General features: G+C 29.0%; 1 protein-coding gene across 1 annotated transcript in view; it reads left to right on the plus strand.

Moving 5' to 3' along the window:
- The window catches only part of LOC113385751 (homeotic protein ocelliless-like), a 44,266-nt gene that overhangs the window by 1,251 nt on the left and 15,743 nt on the right, over window positions 1–27,272 (plus strand). The window lies entirely within an intron of this gene.

Below are 27,272 nucleotides of genomic sequence, written 5' to 3' on the forward strand. Positions count from 1 at the left end.
AATTAGCAGGAAATAATTTATTATTATGCATGGTTTTTAATTACCAAAAACGATATCAAATATTTTAATCGTTTATAGCTACTGAACTCGTCCTCCAAAAGCGGTTGTTCCTAACCGGCCGAGTTTTTTAGTCGATACTTAATAATTTTATAACTCTGCATACATGTATGCATATAATAACATACATATATATACATACTAGCTGACCCGGCAAACGTTGTTTTGCCATAAAAATATTTCTAGTATAAAATCTTTAGTATAAAAATAACTGATTATGTGTGAGTACACATGTCCGAATATAGTTTACATTTGAAATGGTGTTTCTCCTGTTTTAGTTTTCACCAAAGTTTATAAATACTTTTAAACAATTTTGTAATAAATACGACACACTTTGAATAAGATAGTATTCTCTAACAACAAGAAAGAAATATAAAAAGCTAAATATGTTGTGTTATATTATAGCAATATGACGCAGAATATATTACATTAAAAAATTCACTGCTTCGCAAAGAACATTCCGTTACAGACTTATTATTATCGTTTTTTAATATTTTTTCCACTTTTATTTATTAACATATATCAGAACATACCCAACATATTCGACATAAAATATTGATATCGTAACATTTCTCGCTTGCGCTTATTATATATTCAGCGTTTTGCACTCGCTTGTGCGCGTCTCAGTATATTTTTGATGGCGGTTTCATTTCTTTGAGAAGATGCAGATGTTTATTATATGCATTTGCATAAAATTTTAGCTGTGCGATCCTCTACATAAGATTCTCAAATATCGCTGATTGCATTAAACACACCTGTAAGAAATCTTGCTCTGGTTCATAAACGGGACTTTGTGAAAGTGTCCTATTAATTATCGAGTCACATAATTCAGCAATGATACTTCTTGTAATTAAATTATAAACTAAAATAATCAAAAAAGGCGCATTTCTATAAAGTAATAATACAGAGTAGTACTGCCTTAGCGCAGGCCCATGAGCTAGTTAAACTACAACTCCATTCAGGGAAGAATAGTGTGGGAGATTTTCCATTGCCATTTCACACCGCAGTGCCCGAAATGGGCTATTTTGAGTTGGAAACATATTTTTGATCTACATTTTCAAGTCAAAATTGATATCACTTCTGCATGATATCAAGTTATCCAGTACGCCATGTGAGACATTCTAGTACTATACCTACTATTGCTTATCTTACACCTATAAATAATCTAAACTTTATATTATTATATAAAGTTTATTTATTTTAGGAAATTGTTATACATATTTACCTACTATAACGGTAGTTTAAGATAAATTAAGAAAGTACTCATATAATCTATAGACTCATGATATTTTGAATATTGGACTTTTGCATATAACTTTTACATTATAAAATCGAAATGAAGCAAGAAAAAAAAACTTTTTCTGATTGATAAGTTTTTCTTCTGAATGACGTAAGTTTGTTAAATGTTTTTTTTTATAGAAACATTGATAACAAAATTCTACACATTTTTTATTATGGTTAACATTGTCATCTCGGATCTTTGAGAATCGCTGCCGAAATCGGGAATTCTCGAAGACGGCTGTTATGATTTATATTTATTATTTGGAATATAAACCCCGGTCCAGCAAACGACCGTAAAATATAATTTTTTAATTTAATTTCCTTATACATATATAAAATATACCCTTCGTAGTGACACTGAGCTTCGGTAGCTATGTCCGGTTGTTTGTTGAAGATTTCTGAACCCGACATATGAGCTATGGTTCTTAGAGCAATAAATTATATACATATAAAAAACGATTTTGGTTGACCAGCTTAGTTGTCTTATAAATCGCGATATACCTATAGAAAAATATTCTTTTATTTGCAAGTTCATTTGGCAATAGATTATAGAAGTTAGAATATTATAAGCAGATCAGCTACTTTTCTCATCATCGCAATTGTGCATTCGACAAGATATTCATTGTACAATTAAGTGAAAGATAGGTTCGCTATATTAAATAATTAGGTTTCTTTTTTATTACCTTCACGACTGTTTTTTTTTTATATTTTTCACTTTATAATCTGATACTTTTAGCATACAATTAATATTTGTGTTTGTTTTTTGAGTACGTGCGTATTACCTTGAATAGTCTATTACCATACTTTTTTATATTTAATGACAATGAAAAGTCGACAATGAATATCTGTGGAAAAAAACAAACAAATTGTGGAATTCTGTCATGGAAAATTTAACTTTTTTGCTAAAATTTTGGATTCTGTGCTGATATTTGAGATTTCAGTTCTGTCTTTTAAAAATCATATTTTTAACAAGTTTAATTTTTTTTTAAACTAAATAAAAATTGGTTAGCGATAGATGCTGTACATATGCAATATATATGTTGGTTTACATTGAAATTGTTTGCCAATTTTGCTGAAAACTAGACCAATGTTATGGAAAAGGATATGTTATAAAATGGTACTACAAACTGTAAAATGCTATGTATTTGTTGTGCGATCAGATGTTCTACATATATAATCCAACTTCTCGCATGTACTACAAATGCACACCAAAAAGATGCAGTTATGAAAGCATTCCTTTTTGATGTTTGTTAGGTTTTTTTGTCTAAAACGTCTGACTGCACAGCAACCACAGAGAAACTTCGAAAGTTTTTAGTACCATTTTATATGTGAAACGCAGCGTAACATAGCCTTACCACGACATTGGTCTATTTTACGCTAGAATCGGCCCAAAAGTTTCTTATGCTGAAACCTAAAAGGGCTAAGTACTAAAAGGTATTTAGATATGGGGTGTCGAAGTTGATACAACTTCAATGAAAAAAAATTTCTGCCTATTAGATCTATATTGTGATCTTCTGTTTTAAAAGTATGTTGGAAACATAGATAAATAAGTATAAAGTTGGAAGGCAACTTGTCTTCTACAAAAAATTGAAAAAAAGACATTTTCCGACTATTAAACGATTGTTATATTTATCTGTTCTGCTGAGCATTGCTGATCAGATGGGTAATTTAAATATAGGGCTACTTTCAAGTCATGAAATCGATTTCGTAATATCTATTAAAAATTCAAAATATTCCAATATATGTCCTTATAACCGCTTTTATATTTATCACTCAATAAAATGTTGTGCTGGTTCGATTACAAACGAGACAACTTTACACGCTATTCTTCTGTGCTACTAGAAGCATTTCTAAAACCTTTTAGTTGATGTACGACTTCACATATGGTTGCATGAGCATCACCTTCGCATTCTCACGTGTGATAATGTGGCTGTATATGTATCATGATACACGAAAAATGCACCAACACACCAGTATTAATAAAACAGCCGACTTTTAAAAAAAGAAAACCTAAAATGTCATTCTGATTGTCAGCGAAGCGAGAATTTATGATCGAAAAAGCGGCTACTATATTTTTTTACATTGTCATATACGCCCGATGCACGAAGGCACGGTCGGTTCCCGACATTCATATAAAGCCGTATGGAAAAAATGCTATAGTGTTCGAAATATTTTCTAATCAGAACCTGAAATGTCTTGATATCGTCACGGTAGTTAAGTGTTGATATTAATTTTAATATGTGGATTTCATGTGTGCGTATGTGTGGTTGAAAAAAGCCATAAAAGTTTAATCATGTTCATAAACGCGTTATAACGTTTACGCTTAGTCAGTACTTATTGTCCAAGTTTAATTCTTTTCGGATTGATAAAGAGCTCGATGCTACTGTGTCGTGTTTATCATACTTTTTATTTTAATTGATACATATTTTTATCGGCTTCTGGATTTTTCCAAATCTGTTATCGGATCAAGTTAAATAGACCATTAGTAACTCTAAAATCTTAAATTATTATCATATGAAAACGAATTGACTACTGAGTAACAATAAAGAAAGTCAATTCGTGAGTCTATCTAATCTATTACATTACCTGGCTATTTTGCTTGAATTAATTATATATTTATAAAATATATGTACGGGTTTATACATAACGTTTTGAAAGTGTTGACAATAAAAAAAATCTTTTTTTTCAACTTCTTGATTTTTTCAATTTCTTGTTCGAAGCTCAACCTCATCTGCCATATGTATAAAATAAAATTTTCTTTTACCCCCTTTTTTATTTTATGTTGGGCACTGCATATGGCAAAATCGAATGATATGAATTTTATTTTATTATTCTGAATACATATATAGAAAATAAAATAAAATTCCAAATATACTAATAGAATATATCGGGATATCCTTCCACATTTCTGTAGTTGAAAATCTACCCAAATTCAAAGAATAGATAAACATTTTCAGTTTCTTTTATCATATTATTTGCTTCCACATTTTCAACTCTATTATGACAAAACAAATGACTTTAAATTTGTTTATGTAACAATTTAGTTAATTCACATAGTTAAATTATATAAAAACGAGAATATATTACCTCTGGGATTTTATTGTAACATCCGGAAGCACTTTGAAAGAATTATATCAACTCAAAGTCGAGATAATTACTGTTAAATATTGCCAGTCATAAAAAATCCAAATTAAAAACAGATAAAATGCTGACTTATGATTGACAGATTGATATCGGAGATTTATGCGAAAAATATGAATTAAATAATTATTGTATTATATTGTAATGTGAGTTACATGTTTTTTATGGTCAGTTGATCTCTTCCTTCTCTGCATGGTAAAGTCTGCGCTATTGTATATAAATTAACTTTTATTTTAAAACGTTAATAAAAAAATATTGGCAAAAGTATAATTCTGAAGAATTCGAAAATATTTCCTATCAAGTTGCAAAATATTACACATAAATAAATATCAATCACATAACAAGAAATAATGTAACTTAACGAACTATTTTCGGAAGCATTTTAATTGAATTGTTTAACTCTTAATTTCAATAATCTTTTTACAGTATGTAGAGAAAAGTGCGAAACAAGTATAGCCTGTAAAATAATTTTAATTACTTTCTAATTCCAGTTGCAATATAATTTTGCAAATAAACAACGTGAAATAAAATTATTATCTTTTGTAGCGTTACTTGTTATTAATTACTAAAATAGATATTTCAGTTTGTCTAACGACTTAGAGGACCCCTTTTGTGCAATATAAATATTATATGCAAAAGAATATCAAAGAAGTTTAATCTTTTTTTTAAAATTAACTGAATACTATCTTTATTTTGTAACTGTTTTCTTTTCAAATAATAAAATGGAAAAAAATTTTACTTTATAATAGCATTTCAACCCCAGGAGGAGTAATAAGTGAAATAGCACGTGACAACGCTTTCGTGTGATTTGACGCCGGAAGCAAATAAATGATTCTGCAATCACTCGTCCCAATTTGATAGTATTTTGGTCATAGAAAGAGGGTTGATGATAAACTCATAGCTTTATATATTTCATACTAAAAAGATTTGAAAATATATAGAAAAATGAAAAAGTCATTACAATATTTTCATTAATTAATTTAAAGCTGTTAAAAATGTATGAATTATAATGAAAATGAATGATATCTACGTATCCTAAATTCCTATTACGTGTATCAATACTTTTAATTTATATATTTTTTAAATTTATGCAATTTTAATGAAAACTGAATAGATTTGTAGGAAAATGGACTTAGGAAAGAATCTAACCTTTTCGGTTATTAGCAGGCATTTATCAGTTTATTTAAAGACGTTTAAATTTCAATTTTTTTAGTTTTGTTGTTCAATATATTTGTAAAGGATTGAAGCTCCAATTTTTTCCAGCTACTACTACATTAACGTCCTTTTAATTGGTCTATCCCGCTGTTATAAACTTACCAAGCAACCTTGCCATTAGATAATTTTCACTACCATACATTTAGTATACACTATATATATATATACATATATATATATATATATATATACATATATATATATATATATATATATATATATATATATATATATATAATTTGGAAATTATGGCATTTTAAGTCCAATCTAGAGCTTTCGTGAAAAATACATTTTTCTAAGGATTGTCTTTCAAAGTCGACCAATTTTGAAAAATTTTTAATTCATAGTTTAACAAAAAGTCTTAATTCTTGAAAACTTGGGGAAATTGCATTATTTTTACTGTGGTCCTAGAAATGCCATTACAATTACGGTTCCAAAACTTAAATTTATAAAAATTAACCACCAATAAAAAATTAACAAAAAATAATTACATTTTACCAAAGCTCTAGATTGCACTTAAAACCTTATAATTTTCAACCTACCTGAGACAAGTTTTTCTATTTTTTTCAAACTGTCACAAACTAGCACGCTGTTGCACTTTATTGACGTTGAGTTATGGGACACCTTACATATAGAAATAAAATTACCTCCCTGATTATAAAATTCTCTCTGAACAAAATTTTAAATATTTTTAATATTGTGCAATTCCATTTTTTTCTCCAATTATAACCTTGATACCGCTTCTGTCAAAATTAATTGTCTACCAACCCCAATACTAAACCATGTTTTGGTTTGCGTGGGTTGTATGCTTTGGGGGTTCCGTGCTTTTCCGAGCCGTAGCGCGCGCCCCCAAAATAATAATAATAATGCCTAACGTCACACTAATATACGTCACTCGTAATCCGGCCGCCTCTTGAATAACATTAAAATTTTGGAGGGGGCTCGAGGGCGGCTTCGTACATTGTATGGGGAGTGAATTTGATGTTCAGGGAGCGAATGTGGTATGAATAATAAAATTATTCGTAACATAAGTTAGTACTTCTATTTACTTATTAGATTTGATATATTTACTATTCTGCTGTCACAATCGGTGTCACTCACAAATAATTGTTTGAAAATGACAACCCTTTTAGTTTTGTATATCTGAAGTTTATTCGAAATTTTATAATATTGATTAATTTATATCAATATAAAGTTTATTGATTCTATGTAGTTTTAACAACTATATTGAGCGTCTTTCTCATTTTAAATTGTTAGGTTATTCGATTATCCACTAATGACGCAAATGTCATCCAACCTCTATATGTTTTTATTGTAATAACTATAATATTGCTTTTGGTATAAATGAACATTTTTGAAAGATAATGAAACAGAACATCAGAAAATCGTTTGGCAAACTAGGAACAACTTCTTTTTTTTAAAAATAAATACACTAACTAAATTGACATTAGTTTTCTGAATATTCGATCTAAAATAATAACCTTTTTTGATTTGTCATTTAATTGCAACGTTTTGGAACTAAATAGTTCAATCGTCAAGCTATCCGTCGAAAAAAAATTGTAATTAAAATAAAATGACTAATATTAAAAAAAAAGTATATTTTAAAAAATGAGGAAGGAATTATGAATCTTATGTAACAAAGCTTTAAATTTAATGAATAATATAAATTGAGAATCAAAAGTTATTTGCAATTCCAGTCCATTTCCATTTCCATTTTACTAATTTGATGACAAAAATAATAGTTATAAGTACGTAAAGTAGAGCGGGTTAAATGGTCCACTAAATACCTAAAAAAACTAGTAAAATTAAGATTTTTTTAACAATATTTGAAAGTAGAGGTAAAAAGATTTATAACCAGCCATCACCTTTATTATCACGACTTTGCTATCAGGAGATAAACGGCAATGTTTGAAAATTCATATCAAAAGTATTTTTTTCGTTATTAATTTACTGGACTTTAATATAATTTTTAAGTATACTTTATTTAATTATTTTGAAAGAAATATTATTAATTTTAAGTTTACCGTTTTTTTTTTCATTACCGTTTTTTTCTATAAAAGCTTACACTTGGTTGGGTAAAAAAGGACCAAATCAACCTTTACCCTGATAAAGGTGTAAACAATAATAGTGACTAAAAAATAAATTAATCTGAAAAAAGCAATTTTACAACAGATAAATTAAATAAATAGTTATTCCAAATCTGCTGATGAATATTTCTGACGAAATACCAGATTCAAGTTGAATACAGCATTATCTCTCTAATTCTATATCAGCAATTATAGATATATCTATTTATTTATATTTGCTCAAAGTCATTTTCGACCTTTGTGCTCCGCGCTTCTTTAACTAGTTCTAAAATGTTTTATGATTGTTCAGGAAACAAATATAAAACATTAAGAAATCTGAATAAAATAGTATGTGTGTATCATTAATTTTCTAGATAATATATAAAAATCTTACAAAATCGAAAAGTAATTATAAGATAAATTTTCTTCGCAAAAAGAGGGATGAAAAATCTAAACACAAAATTGAAATCTTTTGAGGGCACCTCGAGTGAAAAGATAATACCGTTTCATTTTAGCCCCAGTTATTAAAATTCATTTCACCACCCCTGTCTACGGAAGCATAAACTAATTCTCCGGCCGAACAGTTACGTGGGTTAGATGTATATATCTCGTTAATAATATATCTATCATATAACCAGTTTTATCTTCAACATGTGGTTAAATTGTCTCTTGCTGCGTGTACGCCCTCTAGAGATGAGATATTACAAATTGAATCTATTTTCGTGATACTCGATATTTTTGTTCACTGGGGTAATTGTTATGTAATATACGTGATTTCATTACCATCTGTTTAGTTTTTGGGTGCGTTGGAACTATTTCTGAAAGTGCACGTGGAGGGTTGAAGCAGACAAATGGCGCTTTTGTGTTTTGCTCAGATTAAATTACGTTAATTTTGCTGTTTAATTATAGTCGGAATTTATGTTTATGATTAAACGTCAGTTGATGTGATAGAAGAGGGTTATCTCGTTACTCTGGGGAATTTTGGGTTGTTCATGCAAATATACTAGTATTGATTATAATTTTTATTTTTTTAAATTTTTTTACATTTTTGCATAGTACGTAACGAAATATTTTGTGGCATATATATAAAATGTATTAAAGTTTTCTCTCTAAAAAATCACTTTATTGACCAAATTCTATTTTTTTTTGTACTTGACATATATAGTTCCTAAAATCCAACATCATTAAAACTAAAATTATTGTAGGGTTACTACTTACCCCTGTTCCTGTTACAATGAACCTCTAGCTTCTATCATATTATTCATATTATCCATAAAATATTTAAATTTTTATATAATTTTTTAAAATTGCCTAGTTCTACTATAATCTGCGTTTTTTTATACATTTTTTTATCTTTATAAATATACCTATTTTTATGCGGTGACTGGGTACGGTTGTGCCAGTTTTTTGATCAGCCAAAAATTTTGTTAATTTACCTACCAGTTATCTGGGAGAAAAGTAAATTAAATGATACTCTGATGGATTAGTTATAAAATCAAATATACAAACCGTCCACACCCCCAAGGGACGGTTGTGGCAGGCATAATAATTGGTCAAAACAATAAATTTTCGTATAAGTACCAAAATGGTTTTTAACTGCTTTTATTGTCATTAATAACAATAATAATATATAACAAAACATATTTTTTGAACAAAATTAACAAAAATTCTTCGTGAAATCTTTTTTTTATAGAATTTTCCATTTCCTTTCTCCTTCGTATTTTGTCTTAGTTAAGTTAGATTTTTATTTATCTCTTTAATCTTCACCGAAGAAAAGAAATACAACTGTACCCCAAAATTTATAACAACCATACCCAACGCACATTTTTGAAAACGAATCATCATTATGCATGAGTGAGCTAAATTATTTAAGCAAAAACTAATTACTGGAAAATGAAATCTAATGTTCAACTTACAGCAAAATAACAAAGAAAGTGATCTATCTGTTAACAATTAACAGTTATTATTAACTCAAAATTTACGTTTGACTCTAAAAGCAGTGCTGTCTACAGACGTAAGACACTGACTAACAGCAATGATGGAACTTGTTCGAACAAACAAACTTCATATTCCTTTCTTTGGATTGTATCTCAAAATTACTTCAGTTTACCGTACCCTGACAACCGTACCAAGGTTTTCCTTCTACTAGATACGAAGATGATCAAGATGAGCGTATTCTAATTGCTAGTTTCCACGTAATTAGTAATTATTTTCCTAATTCATTAATTAGCAACAAGCAAAGCATACTGCACTACCCATTGTTCAGAATCTAAAATTTAAACAAAAGAATACTGAATCCACGACTAATGGTCGTGGTGGATTTTGATTGAAGTTCTCGATAGAGTCTAATCTCTGCAAACCATCATCGTTATCAAAACAACAACGCGAAGACATCAGCCAATTATTAGTAGAGCAATTGCAAAAAATAAAACATACATAGCAAACCATTAAAGGGCCTGTTGTTACGAAAACCACATCATAGACGGTACACTCTCCATTAAATTGATATTTCAATTAGGGTCGAAATGTTTTCCCCTAAACTCAAAGCACTTTTCTCCTAATAATGCACCCTCACGTACTAAATATCTCTTATCGACGCTATGAAGTGCATCATCGGTTACACTTGGAAAAAAAGATTTTTGGCTACAGTCCTTAGGGGAGATGCGAAAAAAGATGTAATAGTTTGTGTAATAAATCAAAGTTATATTTGAAACAGATTTTTGCTCCTCTTTATTTATTTTGTCTATATTTTTTTAAAAACAATAGAGAAAAAATAAAGTAATATTAAATTTTATTCAAATGAGTAGTCAAATAAGTAGGTACATCTATAAGATAAAAAATCATATTTTTCACAAATAGTTTTAGTCAATTAATCATTATTCGTTTAGTAATTATTTTAAATTACTTTTTATTATATAGGTAAACTAGGGGTTTGTTGTAACAGTTTTTTTTTCAAATAATGTATCTTGAGATTTCTTCGAAATAAAAATGCATAGATGCTGTAACTATTCCTCCACCGAATCAAGTAAAAATAATTCAATAATTATTATTCATTATTTCACAATTAATCAATTCTACAAAAAGTCCGGTGTAACTTCAGCAATCACAAAAATTTGAAACAAAATAACATATAAAAAAAAAATTAAAATTAGTTGATAATAATAATCCAAACCGAAATTTTATGATTGTACAATTTTATATTTTCTGACAAAAATGACGTATCTGCACAGTTCTGTTTACTGCGAACAGTAACTATTACAATAATATGCAGAACATGTAATCCAATCGAGACAAAAAATATTTTAATATCGTTGAAAATATAACAAAAAATTAATCTATATTATTACATATTGTTTTCTATTATATTGATTTCTCTATAATTTTTCTTTTGCTTTCAAATAATATTTTATCATATGAATATGTCAATGTCCATTTTATTCTAATTTCATACTTCTTATTAATAAAACAATCTACCTTTCTAGATCTTAATAAAAATATCAGAAAAAATCAAATAAGAAAATTAAAAGATTTAATGAACTAACAATTAGATTTTGACTATTTGAAAAAAGGCTTTCAATTAGAATATGGGCGCAACTAAACAATCGTATATATATATATATATATATATATATATATATGTATATGTATATGTATATGTACATGTGTGTGTGTGAGTACGTATGTATATATTATATTATCCTAATTTGAACGAGCTACTAAAATTTGATCGTTTGATGAAGCGTAGCTCCCAAGTCTGTCTTTTGATCACATCGAGATTATCTAATGCTTTTGAATGCCATTACACATCGAATCATTGTTCCATTAATAATAATTAATTAAAATATTCCTCGAACAAATATCTGCTATCATGCAAATAGAGTCGCTGTGTATCGAAATTTTTATATGATAATCCCCTGCGTTTATGGAAACTGTTAATTGAATATTGATTTATTTTAAAATAATCAAAGCGAATGAATAATATAGTTACAATATTCAATTTATGCAACACGTTCATATTTACGTTTGATACATGCCGAAAGCTGACATGTGCAAATAGTCATGATAATTTTATGTATGTAGAATACCTTTACCGGAAAATATACATGTGCAATTGCTTTCATATCATTTCCATTTTGTTATGGAATAAATTGATAATATTTCGTAAATTGAAAATAGATCACAATGCTCTGTCTGGTCTGATATCAATTTTAATATCAATTATTTCTAACAGTTTTGACTAATGTTTACTAAGATAGAAAAAAAATAGTTAACTAGTGGTGTATGGCATCGTGCCTTAAGGCAAATTGCTGGAAGTTTCCGTACTGTAACGAAATGTATGTCAAATAGATTATTATAAATGCTGTAACACTTGTCTAATATTTATTTATAAGAATTATATAAACTGAAAGTTAAAGTTATTTATTTAAAGTATATGAGTGAGCTTCAAAACTTTAGCTAGAACTAAAATTGAAATCTGAATTATTTTCAATATATTTACGAAAAAAAATAACAATTTTTTTCCAAAAGCAATTGTTTTGTCAACACAAGCAGAAAGTTTTTTGAATCATTCAATTTAAATGCTTATTTCTCTTAAAAACTGCTATTTTTAGTATATTTAGCTCTGTATCTTCGAAGTGGCTGGGCCTGCCTTTGTCAAAAACTAATGACGATTTCTCCCAATCTTTACTAATTGAATGTTTTTTAGATCATCCAAATCAGATGCTCCGTTCTCTCAAAAGCTCGATTTCTATTTTCTGCACTCTTTGCTCTTTATCTTGGCAACGGCTGGACCTGCCTTTGCTAAAAACTAATCAGCACATCTCGCTATCAATAGGAATCAAATGTTTTTTGAACCATTCAAATCGGTTGATCGCCCGAAAACGTGAACAAAAAAATGCGGACATACAAAACACACACACACACATCTATTTTTTCTGAGTTATGCCAAAATGTTCAGAAACTCTCAAAACGTCGAGAAATGCCAAAATTTTTATTTTTGATTTTAAGCCCATGACTATATCTACCCTACTGGAAGTAAAAAAACCACAGTTGCATTTATAAGAAGAAATGTTGAGGTTTTGGTCCATATTTGTTAAAATTGCAATTGGTAAAAAAGATATAGTACTAATATAACTATTAGTTAATCCAATCTTTTAATTTTATTTGATTTTGTCTGACATTTTTATGAACATCAAAAGGGGAGGTATTTTGCGCGCTGTTCTTGTATATTGTAACATTTTTTAAAAGCACAAGTGATAATATAGATAATAATAATAATTACAAAAATATTAATAAAAAAATATTTAAAAAATACACGAAATTGATTGAGACTTATAGTTGAGGTTATAATACTAAAAAGTAAAAATGGAGCTTCAGTAAATAATAATAATAATAATTTTCAGTGCAGCTTGTATTTTTTAATTATTCAAATTTAAACATCGATCATAACTTAAGGTTCATATTAAGTGCTGTGATAAATTTCTTACAACTACGTTTGTTTTTATATCTGACACCCCAAACCCTTGGCCTATCTCTATGTGATACTTCTAATTATTGCAATTTATAATTACATACAAATAATTGAACCCAGATGTTATAGTTCAGGATATCACATCTCACATTTTAGAATTAATTTATCTTATTCTTAGTCTTCTAGCTTCACGTTCAAATTCCAAAAGTGTTAAAATATCACTCTCTCGTACTGGTCCTTTGACATTTCGGATAATTTGTCGGTTTTGTTCACCAATAAATTTAACTTTAACTTGTGCACATTGTCTTTGGGATCCTGTACGGCCCAAGACTTTCATAACTAAACATAATTATTGTAATAGTGATGATTATTGATTCAGAAATATCAGATAAAAGCTATGTTGATTTGGAAACATCTTACTATCTATATTTTCAAGTAAAAACCGTTGTCACTACTGCTTGACAACAGACTGCTCAAATCGAACTCGGGACCTGATTCAGGTCCAATTGCTCTTACTACTACCTTGTACGTTGTTAACATATATTTTGTGAAATGGCTTGATATGGTATAAGAAAATCTTCAACAAAACTACATAAATATTAAATATTGAACAATTTTCTGTAAGTACAGAACGTCAAGCAAACTTTGCTGTTGTGTAACGATTCTGCTGTGCGTTTTCCGATACGCAGCAAAAAGGTAAATCTATCATACTAAGTCGTCATGTTTATATGTTCGCATGATCAAGAACGAAATAAATAAATGAGACATCTTCTAAACATAGTCGAGTGTATATATATATATATATATATATATATATATAAATTATCTTGGCAGAGTTTTTTGATGTAACGTGTGCATAGTACGTTGTGCCCCTCAGCCGTTGTCTACCAAACCATTATTTTCAGCCCGGTTTTCGTACTGCCACCCAGATAAGCGGCTTAACATTCGCGTTCTATACGCCTGTTCGTTACAAATACATACAAAGTATTGCATTTGTGTGCGACTATATTTCAACGTATATATATACGTACTATTGTATAAATGCGATGTAACTATATGGCAGGGGTTTTGAAACGAACCGTTGCTATAGTCGGCAAAGGACCGTGTACAGGGCTTCTAGACTAGCATATATCAAATTGAATATTCATTTGATATAGAATGTATGGTGTGTATGTGGATATACACGTCTATAGTATATACAACGAATGTCTAAAAAATATCATCAATATGTAAGAAAAGAATCAGCCATTAGCCTTATTATATTTGCCTCCCAATTTATTTCAAATATACGCCAACGATGCTGGGTCTATAAATGTGAGATAAAATTTGAAAATAATTCTGCAAGGCGTAGGGCACAACTAAAAAGCAAATAGAAGTACAACTTAAAGGTAAACCGTTGGGTTTCCTCCTAGCATACATTGTAAACTTAACATAGTAATTATTCAAACGCAAATATGGAAATCAAAAAAACTCTGCTATGATGCAGAGATAAAGTACTTAATTGAAAAATAACAAGAAAGTTAAACTAATAAAGAAATGAATCATTTATGGGTGACATTCCAAATTTTTGAATGATTATGGCTTTTTTCATTGCAATTATGGCATTAAGGTTGAAATGACAACCTATATCAATAATTATGACCTTTGCTGCTAACCTTTTCAACCCTAAATAACATTTTTCAGGCCGTTGTGATTTGAGTTCACATGAAGTCACTTAATTCAAATACCAAAAAAAATTTTTTTTTTTTCTTTTCATTTGCATATATAGGCTTAAAATTACTGATATTGAGTTTACCTAATTTTTTTATGTAAAACAAAAATTCGGTCCACAGAGTTTTGAAAATTGCATGAAATTTTGATCATTTTTACTTCAATTGATGTTACAAATTTCACTAATAAAGAATAAACAGTTACATTTATAAATTAAAAGTGAAGTTAAATACTAACTTAAAAAAGCTTACTAAAAACAAATTTTAAGACGTATATAAAATACACAGTTAATTTTTTTTTAGAACTTTGATATATTTTTCTTCACATTCATTGGTAAATCTGAAATTAGTAAGAACTTAAAAATATACACGATACAAAATCAAATAATTTTTTGTCAGATCCTACAAATCAGATTTTGCACATATAAAGATACGCCTAATAATTTCTATATAGCAGGTCAAACAATATAACAAAACTTATTTTAATTTTTAGTAAATTCTAGTGTCAAAAACTTATTACATTTAGAATTTATTCAATTTATATATTTTTTATTAATTAAAATAAATTTAAATTACATTCTAGAAACTATTCTGCTACCAAATTTATAAACTTATACATATTCTAGTATTTATACTTTTTTCAATGTTTATGTAATCAAAATTAAAGATTTTATCTTCAGAACACCATACCATTCATTCGACTAAAACTTGTAATTCAGCAGGTGTCTCTTATCAGTTTATACCTAAAATAAGGATTTAACTATTTTTTCTTAAGATCAGCTCGAACCATCATCGTACGACCATATTACCCTCTGCTCGTCCTGAAAAAGCGTAGAAACCGTAAACTTAAATAGCTGTCAAAAACTCTAGTACATGTTAATTAGTAGTAGATTTACCAGTCAAAGAATATTCAGATAGATTAATCCAAATATAAAAAGCTACACTAAAAAAATCGTTTTCTTTCTATTTCCTTTACGTCCGTTGATTTTTATAGTGGTCTAAATATTTTCTATAAAAATATGTGAATGTTTGTATCAACTGTGATGTTAATCCTCTGACACATGGCGTCCTGTTTAATTTTTTAGGATATGACCCTATTATTGGGAGATTTGTAAAAAGTGACAACGGCCTGAAAAAGCATTTTTATGTATAAAAGAAAAATTATACAATATCTATTACTGGACACTTTGGAAGCTGTCACATTTACTAAAATGATATAAAATAAACTCACTAAAAAATAGTTAATTCTGCTGATAAACTCTGAAACTGAATAAAATATGGGACATATGTAATATATAGAGAGAGCTAACTAAACGATTTTATCGCATATAATGATGGACAACATACTAGTTAATTTATGTATTATTATTACATTAATTCAAATTTTTATCAGTATACATCATATATATTTTATTGTTTTGAAGTAGATTGTGATGTACCAAGTAGAACTACATAGCGTTCAATTTAGATGTGAATTTATCATGAGTTTATGGATAAAATAAAATAAATTAGTATAGATTTTAGCATTCGAATAAATTATTATTGCAAAGATAATGTAAAATCTCATAAACAATACGGGTAGAGCATTTTGGAACTAATTTTAACATCACTTGAGGGCTTCTGTTAATGAACAATGCTTCTGTTTTCTGAACAAGATCTGATTTTTTAGGTGTTATAGAGCGAAAATCTAATACATGACTATTTTATTAATTTGTATACTGCTGCACAACTACCATCAGCATATAAACTTTGGAGTGCTTTTTTGAAAACCTTGGTGCCTAGTAAAAGTATGTATATTGTCTAAATTCTTTATCAAATGAGAAATTCCTAGAATTAAAATGGACCTGCATTTGCTTAATACTTTTCTCCTATTTAGAAATTTCATGAAGAGGGCGGATTTTTTAATGTTTGAGGTAATCTGGACAAAATCTTAAATCAAACCTTTCATACACAGTGAAAAAAAATCTATAACGATATGAAGAAATCTTCAATTATATTAGAAAAGCGTTTTATGAGCTTCCACGAAATAAGGAGATTTGATGTAATTAAAAATGTTCACAAAAAAAACTTAAATCTGGAGACGAAGCGCTATTCTAATTAACTGAAAATTGTCAATTTTTGCGTTTTATCCTATAATTGACTTAGTCTTAACAGTTAATAGATAATACACCCTCATTTTCAAGATCATTTGGATTATTAAAATGATTATCTAATATGACATTGCAGGTAACGTACCAAATGATATCTCCGTATTTAGTCACAGATGCACAATGTAAGCTAGGATAACTTGCAAGTGCCTTTATTGATTTTGTAACATAATACTCAACGAAACCGAACAAATGCATGACATATATATGTGGCGCATATTATACGCTTTGGCTAATTTTCGTATCGATTTTCGTCAAAGACTCGTGTCGCACCTTGTTGTAAATATATTAATCATTTACGTCTTATTTCAAAATATTGCAAAAATAGATAGTATTCATAGGAGAGGGGGAAATAGTTTCATTGTATTCAACTGCTTTCAACTTCAAATCTTTCAAATTAGACTCCATTTAATAGCATTTTAACCATTTAGATGTAGCGCTCACATCGAATAGTTTCGAATCGAAGTCATGACGAGTATGTGCGTCAATCACAGATTAAGTCGCGTTAGTAAGGCATCGGCTAAAAAATATAGGTTCATTTTACAAAATTGAAAAATTTTATTACTAAATTTCACTTCTTTGTAAGCATAATCATATTTCACATACGCATTAAACAAAAACGGATAAAATTTAAAGAAAAATTATATAAATAAACGTAAGTAAGTAAGAAGAATTTTTTTATGAAACACAATAACTACTTTTAAAAAACGTTATTTAAGTAGCTAAATTATTGGATATGGATATTATTTTCACGTTTCAGAAAGTTTATGCAAGTTGCCTTAAGGTAAAACGCCATTTTAACTATGTATTTATTTTATACAGCCAAAATATTCTGAACAACTTGAAACTTTATAAGATATTTCTTTTTTTTACAAAACATTCAATGTTCACACTTTTAAGCGCATGACGATTATACTGGTCAATACACAAAGATTCTGCCACTTCTCCATGACGAGTATATTTGTCAATCATAGTTCATTTAATTAATAATAAAAAAAATTTTAATTAATTAATATTTATTTATTATGATAATTTTAAATTAGGTATTAAATCAAAACAAGGTAAGATTGAAGATTAATATCTTACATTATTTTTGCTCGCATTACCAATATTATTAATTTATTATTTAATAATTAATTATTTATTATTTTTCGACATTTGGTTGCAATTTCATAAAGTACTATTCAATTGGGTATAATAATTAATCAATCAATCATTCAATATAATACACTAAATTTTATAATATACTAATACAAATGATACCTGATGACACAAATAATAGAAATAAAAAATATAAATAGTAATTATATAAAGTTTTTTTTATTTTTTTATTTTAACGTCAATCAGAACTATTTAGAATTGCGTTGTCCTATAAGATGTGAGTTTAAGATTTAATCTAATTTAATGTTTTTCATAAAGAGTCAACTCATCGGTTGGCAATTATTTATTTATTTATTTATTTATTTATTTATTTATTTATTTATCTATTATACGCCAATCGGCTATATACAGTTAATTATATAGTAATGTAACATAATAATGGTAAACTATGTTATTTTTACAAACCCATACAAACACACATACGGGCACCTATACATACACTCGTAAATACATACGTTCGCACATGGACTTATATGTAGACTCAAACCCACTAGTAATGCTAACAAATTCTAATAAATATTATTTCTTTTGACAATGTTGATAAATGTATTATGCGATGAAAGAAAAAAGTTTAGTTTTGAGCACTGTTCGTTGACCACCATTGCTACTCTGTTTATTGGACCGTTCAATATATATATATATATATATTATATTAACTCTATTGTCTAATAGTTATGAGTGAATATTGTAGCAATGTCCACAAAAAGCGATTTCTACTTAAAATTATATTGAGGTCTATAATGTCAAGGATAAATTTGAAGTTGTAATAAGTCAATCAAGAATTGTACATGCTGCTTGATGTCGGTTTTGGTCTTGGCATAGGCGAGGATCGAACCAATATAATATGTAGTTCTAGTTATTTATAATTATATGATTTGGTTGTTGACAAAACGCTTGTGCTATCTAAGTTTATTGAAGTTCAATATAATTATATTGGAAGTCGCGCTGTAGTTACATTACAATCTCGAAATCTTATTAATGTTATTTCTTGCGTCCATTATAGCAAATATGACTATAAAATCAAATCTCCCTGCAGTAGGTACTTGTTTTCTCTTAATTTATTTCCTCTGTATCTCGTTTCACCTCACCCACTTACCTATCTCGAATCTCGCAACGCTTTACCTATTTAATATTCGATAAAGAAAATCGCTCCGTACAGCGGCAACGCAGAGAACACAACACCGAGTGAAATCTAGCATGAATATCTCGCGTTTACGATTCCAAAAGCGCTGAGGCGTCTAGTCGCGCAAATCCGTTGCTGGGAAAACGGCCAGCTGCTGCCATGATATAGACACAATTAAACCAACAATTGCATTATATGTAGGCACCGGCGACAAACTATCTATCTGCATCATAGTCATTGCTGCGATTTAAAATTCATCTCTATACAACAATCTGGCTGCATTTAGTTTTTTTACTAGATTTTATTTTTAGATTCCCACTCATTAAAATTATCTTTTAGACAACGTGGTAATTATCTCGTATCTCGGAGGTAAGTGGCTAGAACGACTGGACCTAAATCAGAGGTCCTGGGTTCGATCTGCTTCGAGTAGCCTTTGATCAAGCAGTAGTGGCAACGATTTTCACTTGTAAATATAGATAGGAATATGTTCTCAAGTAAAAATAGCCCTGATCCGACATTGCTGCATTAATAAATATTCGCCCTATTATAGAAATTGTAATAGAAATCCATTGATCAGAGATGGGACAACTTTTAGGGTTGCCATCTACAGAACCAACTAGTATTAAGTCATATTTTGATTACTGTTGAAAGATAAAAAATACTGCGTTTATTAGTCCTGGTTGAAAAAAAAATCGTACTACAAATATACAAATATAAAAAATGTATGAATGAATCATGTTAATAATTTTGTCTGCGATTGAATCATGTTGATAAGTGAACAAGTGAACATGACTTGGGTTTTGAAGCCATTCGTAAATACAAGTTCTCTTACAAAAATATTTTGTATTTTATCTACATTATTTCTGTTACACATTTTGGCAGAATTTTAATAACCTACGTAAAAGATTTTTTTTGTAAGTGGCAAAGTGAATTTAAAAATATTAATTAGCTAACCTATTATATGTGCTTGATACACATTTATTGATGTAAGCCACCAAGTTCAATATACGATGATGACGTCATAAAATTTTATGTAGGAACGTTAGGAAAATTAAAGATTAATTTATGAATTTTGTCTTTTATTTGATGTATCGCCTTAGAAGAACTTACTCACACATCTGCTTTAAAACTCTCGCATACACTTACATATTATATATATATATATATATATATATATATATATGAATATATATTATATTATATATATATATATTATATTAGGGTGGTCCTTAAAATGGTCATTTTCGAATTCCTTGCTCCCAGGGGCTCAAATGGTTCCAAATTGATAAAAAACAATTCTCTGAAAGTTTTAGCTCTAATATTAACGTTTAGATAGAGCGCAATTCAATCAAAGTTTGTATGGAAAGAGCATGGAAAAATTTTTGAAAATTAAAAAAAAATGTTTTAGGTATAACTTAGCGACAAATGAAGGAGTTTTATTCATTCATATGTTCGCTAAATTACATTTAAAAAACACTTTTAAAATTTTTGAAATTTTTTTCATGCTATTTCCATACAAAACTTTGATTGATTTGCGCTCTAAACATCTAAACGTTAATATTAAGAGCTAAAACTTTCAGAGAATTGTTTTTTATTTATTTGGAACCATTTGAGCCTCTGGGAGCATGGAAATTCGAAAATGACCATTTTAAGGACCACCCTAATATATATATATACTGATTGTTTCTTTTCCGAACAGTAAATCCAATAATAAAAAACAATTTGTGTTTAAAAACAAACAATATGGATATATAAATTATTACAGATAAATAATTTTTTGCTTCTCAATTTTATATAAAACCTTTTTAATTTAATTTTTATTACTCTTTACACTGGTACATAATCCATTCCTTTATAATTTTTCTAAATAATCTGTAATGACCATCATTAATGTTAATTAATAGTTTTAAAAAACATTGTATTTGACAGAATAAACCTGATGGTGGAACGTATCTAGTTCCAAAACGTCGTTATTAAACATCTTCAAAAAACAAATTGTTTTTTATTATTGGATTTACTGTTCGGAAAAGAAACAATCAATATATTGAAAAAATCCAGGACTTCTCTATTGATATATATATATATAATATATATATATATATATATATATATATATGTATAATTTTGAATTGTGTCCTCTGTAAAATAAACTATTTCTTTAGAGTTCATGTGAGTATATGCTTTCATATTGCTCTCTATAATTAGCAAATTGGCCTCCTTATAAGGTATCTTGTTTCACTATTTATTTAATTTTAATTTATCATAAAATCAGTGATGTTTTTACAACTAAATCTTGATGCAATGCTCTTATTTTATTTTCGAATAAATAGTTAGAAAACAAATTTTGCCTATCATAAAATTCAATTGCAGTTTCAAATATACGATACGAATTGCAGCATTGTGCATCCAATAATTTAATTTTACAATTATTTATTATACTTTGAGAATCGTTATATAGTGGCAATCGCATACAAATCGGCGGATCCGTTCGTCGCAAAAGGACACCCGTTGATGCCTAATTGCCATAAAAAACGAATACGAGGACAAACAAACAACACAAAAAAGATGTTCGAAGCAAAAAGAAACATCATATAACTGAAAGATACAAATCCGAATTGGAAACGGAGGCGACTGACCACAGTACCCACATCAGAAAAGACACCTATAGGTACGCGTTCGCACACATTCGAGCGCACGTCCGCATATGTGTCATTCGATTCGACACACCTTGACACCTTCTTCGTACCGACGAGTAAAAAGTAAAAACGTAAAAAGAACCTTAGCCCGTTTATATATCTCGCCGCGACTTCTATCTCGGGTAATATCAAAGGGAGCCTGCAAAAGACGTGTAACTTAATTTTATTTCTGTTTGTTTTTTTTATATTTTTATCATTTTTCGCTAACGCATTTTGCGATGTCAATCTATCCATATCGGTACAATGAGATATATCGTTAGTTATTTTGAGGTTACGTTTTTATTATGATCGCCTTTATTCGGAGAATTTAAAACAACAAACTTGATTTCAGATTGTCCCATTTACCCAATATATAACACATTCACACACACACACACACACACACATACACACACACACACATATATATATATGTATATATAAATATATAAATATATATATATATATATATATATATATATTGATTGTTTCTTTTCCGAACTGTAAATCCAATAATAAAAAACAATTTGTTTTTTGAAGATGTTTAATACGACGTTTCGGAACTAGGTACGTTCCATCATCAGGTTTATTCTGTCAAATACAATGTTTTTTAAAAATATTGATTAACATTAATTAATGATGGTCAATACAGATTAATTAGAAAAATTTTTATAAAGGAATGGATTATGTACCGGGGTAAAGAGTAATAAGAATTAACTAAAAAAGGTTTTATATAAAATTGAGAAGCAAAAATTATTTACCTGTAATAATTTATATATCCATATCACTAATATTTTTTTGTTAAAAACACTCGATTTTTTTGGAGGATATTTGTAGATGTTACGACTACACAAGACTTCAACACACTGATATGGAGTTTTGTCGGCCAGATGACAACGTACGGAATTCTTGCCAAAAATGAAGAGCCATAAAAAATCATTTTTGCCAAGAATTCCGTACTGAATCAAGTCCTGAATTTGGATCAGATATATATTCTCCTAAGAATTAATCAGTTTTCTAAATACATAAGTAATTGTTAACCATCATACCTGGAGGTCTTATCAGAGGTTTGACATTCGATTTAGATATTTTTTAGCACATCCAAAAATTTGACTGATGCTCAGGATGGAATATATCATAAAAAATATGTAATTGCTGTACTTATGACAATTAACCCATTATGGGCCCGCGTAACTTCACGTCGTCACATTCCAATTTATTTTAAAATTATCCTAAATAATTGTTACTTTTTTGTGAGATGGCGCATGAATCTTAATTCTATAACGTTGTCAAAACAAACAATATCAAATCTTATGACCATTTCTAGGTTCTTCAACCTGAAATAACATTTTCATACACAGGTGTGCAAAAGCTATAGTCCACTGTGACTTGAGAATCACAATTTAATAATACAAAAAAATGTTAAAACAGATTTTTTTAATTTTTATTTGCATGTATGGGCTTATAATTACTGATTTTTAGTTTCCTATTTTTTGGATAGAAAAGAAAAATTCAGCTCATAGAGTGTTAATATATTACATATATCTTTATTCTATGATAATTATTACTAGTTTTTTGTCATCACTAAAGTTTTAAATCTAGCTGCACGAGCAAATTTAATAAATCTAATAACTAAATTAAATTTTACCAAATATTTTGCACGACGTAAAAAAAACTTTGATATACAAAGGTTTTAATGGATTGTAACATTAAAAAGCACTACATAATCTGCAGTCTCCAGTAGCCTCTTTAAAGTCATCGCACTCGTGTTATTGCCACGACGACTTTGTTATAACAAAGCCTTTTCATTTGGGTTTTATTAAGGCATTCAGTTATAGTCTTTATCTCGCTATTTATATGTAACCTTTTCAAATCCAACAGTAAAATTTTTGTTTTTGATAATTATTTATAATAAATAAAACTTTTCAGCGAAAAGTTTAATTATTAAATATCTTTTTCTGAGCAGTATGTGGTAGAGCCACACCTTTCAAGCGCAAAGTTGTTAGCCAAAAACCGTGCTCTAGGTAACCTGATGTCAAGCGGTAGTGATATCGATGTTCACTTGAGGAAATAGATCAAAAATGTGTTTTCAATTAAACAGATGAAGCAGAAAGACTCATCACAATAGGAAAAGACAACTGTAGTAGGTTGCTTTCCAATGGCCATTAGAAAATATATTATTTTTTTATAAATTGATGCATAATGATTATAATCATTACAAACATTGTTGTATAACAATAAATTGCGATTCAGAAACAAGCAAAAAAATATCTTTTTTGGGACAAAAATTGTATTTTTTTCAAAATTAATTAGCTAAATTTAACAATATAGCGTTTATAAAAACATGTATTACTGTTGTGATACCTTCTAAAAAAGCATAACTTCCATGTTTCATTAGAACCAAAATTCACTTTCTATAAAACACTTCCCATATTTTTCTTCTTGTGAAAAAGACATTTTTACCAAAGTCTCGTGGCAAGGCGACAAGTGTCGATTTAATCACCGCCGAGGGGATGCTTCAGTGGAAAAGTGCTCGACAATATATTCACTATTCAGTACTCGTCGGTGTGAAATGTAACACGTGCCCCTGGTTAGAAACACAAACAAACGCAGCACGCCTACTGCGTTGAACTAATACACCAGTGAGGAGTCGAGTCGTCATGCCCGCAGGCTCCGCAGGCTCCGCAGGCGCTCTCATGGTGTGCACGCCGTCCGATAAGGGATGATGAATTAATTGAGAGAGCTTCTATCAAAGCCTCTGCTATGCTACTGCTTGAATGCGGAAAATGCCGGATAATTCATTATAGATGCCGCTTCCGGGTGGGAATTGTTGTGATAACTTAATAGAGAAGTTGATAAAGAGAAACACATCTGTATTTTATATGATAACTTTATGTAGCAAAATTAATTGATTTTTGAAATTCATTTATGTAGAATTCGAAGAAAAGTGTTTTTATGCTGTTTTTCAAAAATTTGTCACCTGGGTCAGCTTTTGTTATGGATTTTCAAACAATGCCGTTTATTTTTCGAAAGCAATGTTGTGAGAATCAAGGTAATGGTTGGTTATACGCCTTCTTTCATCTACTTGCAAATATTGTTGTTAAAAAATTCTTAATTTTAAACGAGATATTGGTGATGGATCTTTTTACCCATGCACTTTTAAGCTCCGTTCTAATATTTTTAAAAAAATCTAACTTTTATCAGCAATAAGTTTGTAAATTTAGTTGAGAACTAGTGGGGTGGGTTGCATCGTGCCTTCAGGCAAATTGCTGGAACTTCCCGTACCGTAACAAAATGTTCGAGGAATACTGAGTGTTTTCAAATAGATTATTATAAATATTGTAATATTGTCTAATATTTCTAAGAATTATATAAACTGAATTGCAAAGTTAAAATCACTTGTTTAAAGTATATTTGAACTTTAGTCAGAATTAAAAATAAAATCTGAATTATTTTTGATATACAAAAAATTAAAAAAAAAAAGTAACAAAAATTTTTTTTTCCAAAATCAATTATTTTGTTAAGACAAGCAGAAAGTTCTTTGAATCATTCAAATCGGACGCTTAGTTCTCTCAAAAACTGCCATTTTTTACATATTTAGCTCCGTATCTTCGAAATGGCTGGGCCTGCCTTTGCCAAAAACTAATAAACACTTCTCCCAATCATTACTAATTGAATGTTTTTTAGATCATTCAAATCGGATACTCCGTTCTCTCAAAAAGTCGATTTCTATTTTCTGCACTCTTTGCTCCGTATCCCCGAAACGGCAGGACCTGCTTTTGCCAAAAACTAATCAGCTCTTTTCCCTATCGATAGGAATCGAATGTTTTTTAAACCATTCAAATCGGTTGATCCGTGCGCCCGAAAACGTGACTGGAAATTTGTATCCATACATACATACACACACACACACATCCATTTTTTCTGAGGTATGCCAAAATGTTCAGAAACCTTCAAAACGTCGAGAAATGTAAAAATTTTCAATTCCGATTTTCGGCCCATTACAATAACTTACCCTACGGGAAGTTAAAAAAGAAAATTAAATGGTAATTTGGACATTTGTCTATGTGATAATACTGAAATACTGTCTTTAGTTATAAAACCAAATCATACAAGAAAAGGACGCGTGACACAACCATTCACAACCGAGGGTCGGTTGTGACAAGCATAAAAATAAGTTAAAAAATAATAGCTAAATACCTAAATGTTTTAAAACGACTTTTATTGTCAGAAATATGTAACAAAACACTATATAATCATTTAAACAAAGCTTATGAATGAAATATAACAATATATAATCAAATATAACTTTTTAAACAAGAAATCTGTGTGAAATCTTTTGTTTTCTTGTATTGAATTTTCATTTTTCTTTCTCTTTTGTATGTTAAAACTAATTGCTGGTAGTTAATTACAGTAGAAAAATAAACAAAGTGATCTATCTGTATACAAGTAACAGTAATTATTAAAAGAAATCGAACAAAAAAATTTATTCTTTAAGAGCAATTTGGTCAAGTGATCATTTTAGGGTAGGACGCTGATTCAACGCAATAATGGAAACTTGTTCCAACAAACATACTTCAACTTTAAAAAGTCACTACCGTAACCTGGCACAACGGTACCCAGTCTCCCTTACTGTTCAATGCGGCCGACACTGTAAACTGGTTAAATAATAGTAGGTGATATGCATCAGTACCTTGGTCATCTTTACTCGAGGTTATTGAAAGTTTATGATATTGGCGTCGAGTAAAAATCATTTACTAAAGGTTCAAATAACAACAATAGAAACATGTATAATAACTATGCTTTGTTTTGCAATTTGTTAATTAAATTGTTATTACCTTATCAATATGAACATTAACTCAAAATTCGAGTTTTTATGCAGTCGTTAATAATGAGTTATGCAAATAAATGATAATTGCACATACAATCGGTGTACATTTATCATTTATCATTTATCAGTAACCAAGGTCGATCGGTCTGTCAAACTCTCCTTAAAAAAGCAATGCGTGAACCGCCAATGTTTTATCAGTGCGTTGTGTTCGTGTTATTTTTGGCAAATTCAATTGAGATATTGGCCGCAAGGGAACTGCCCTTTCTTTTGCCTTGACTGTGTCATAGTATCCCCGCTGAGTACACATCGGCACGTTTCCCGTTTAGAGAGCAAACAAACCATGATGATTGACTGTATAAATACAAATTCGCTCATAGGCGCGAACTTTGTGGTTGG

This window comes from Ctenocephalides felis, unplaced genomic scaffold (genome assembly GCF_003426905.1).
Source record: "Ctenocephalides felis isolate EL2017-DRISC unplaced genomic scaffold, ASM342690v1 CF-g0.4_SCAFFOLD_03571, whole genome shotgun sequence".
Classification (NCBI taxonomy): Eukaryota; Metazoa; Arthropoda; class Insecta; order Siphonaptera; family Pulicidae; genus Ctenocephalides; species Ctenocephalides felis.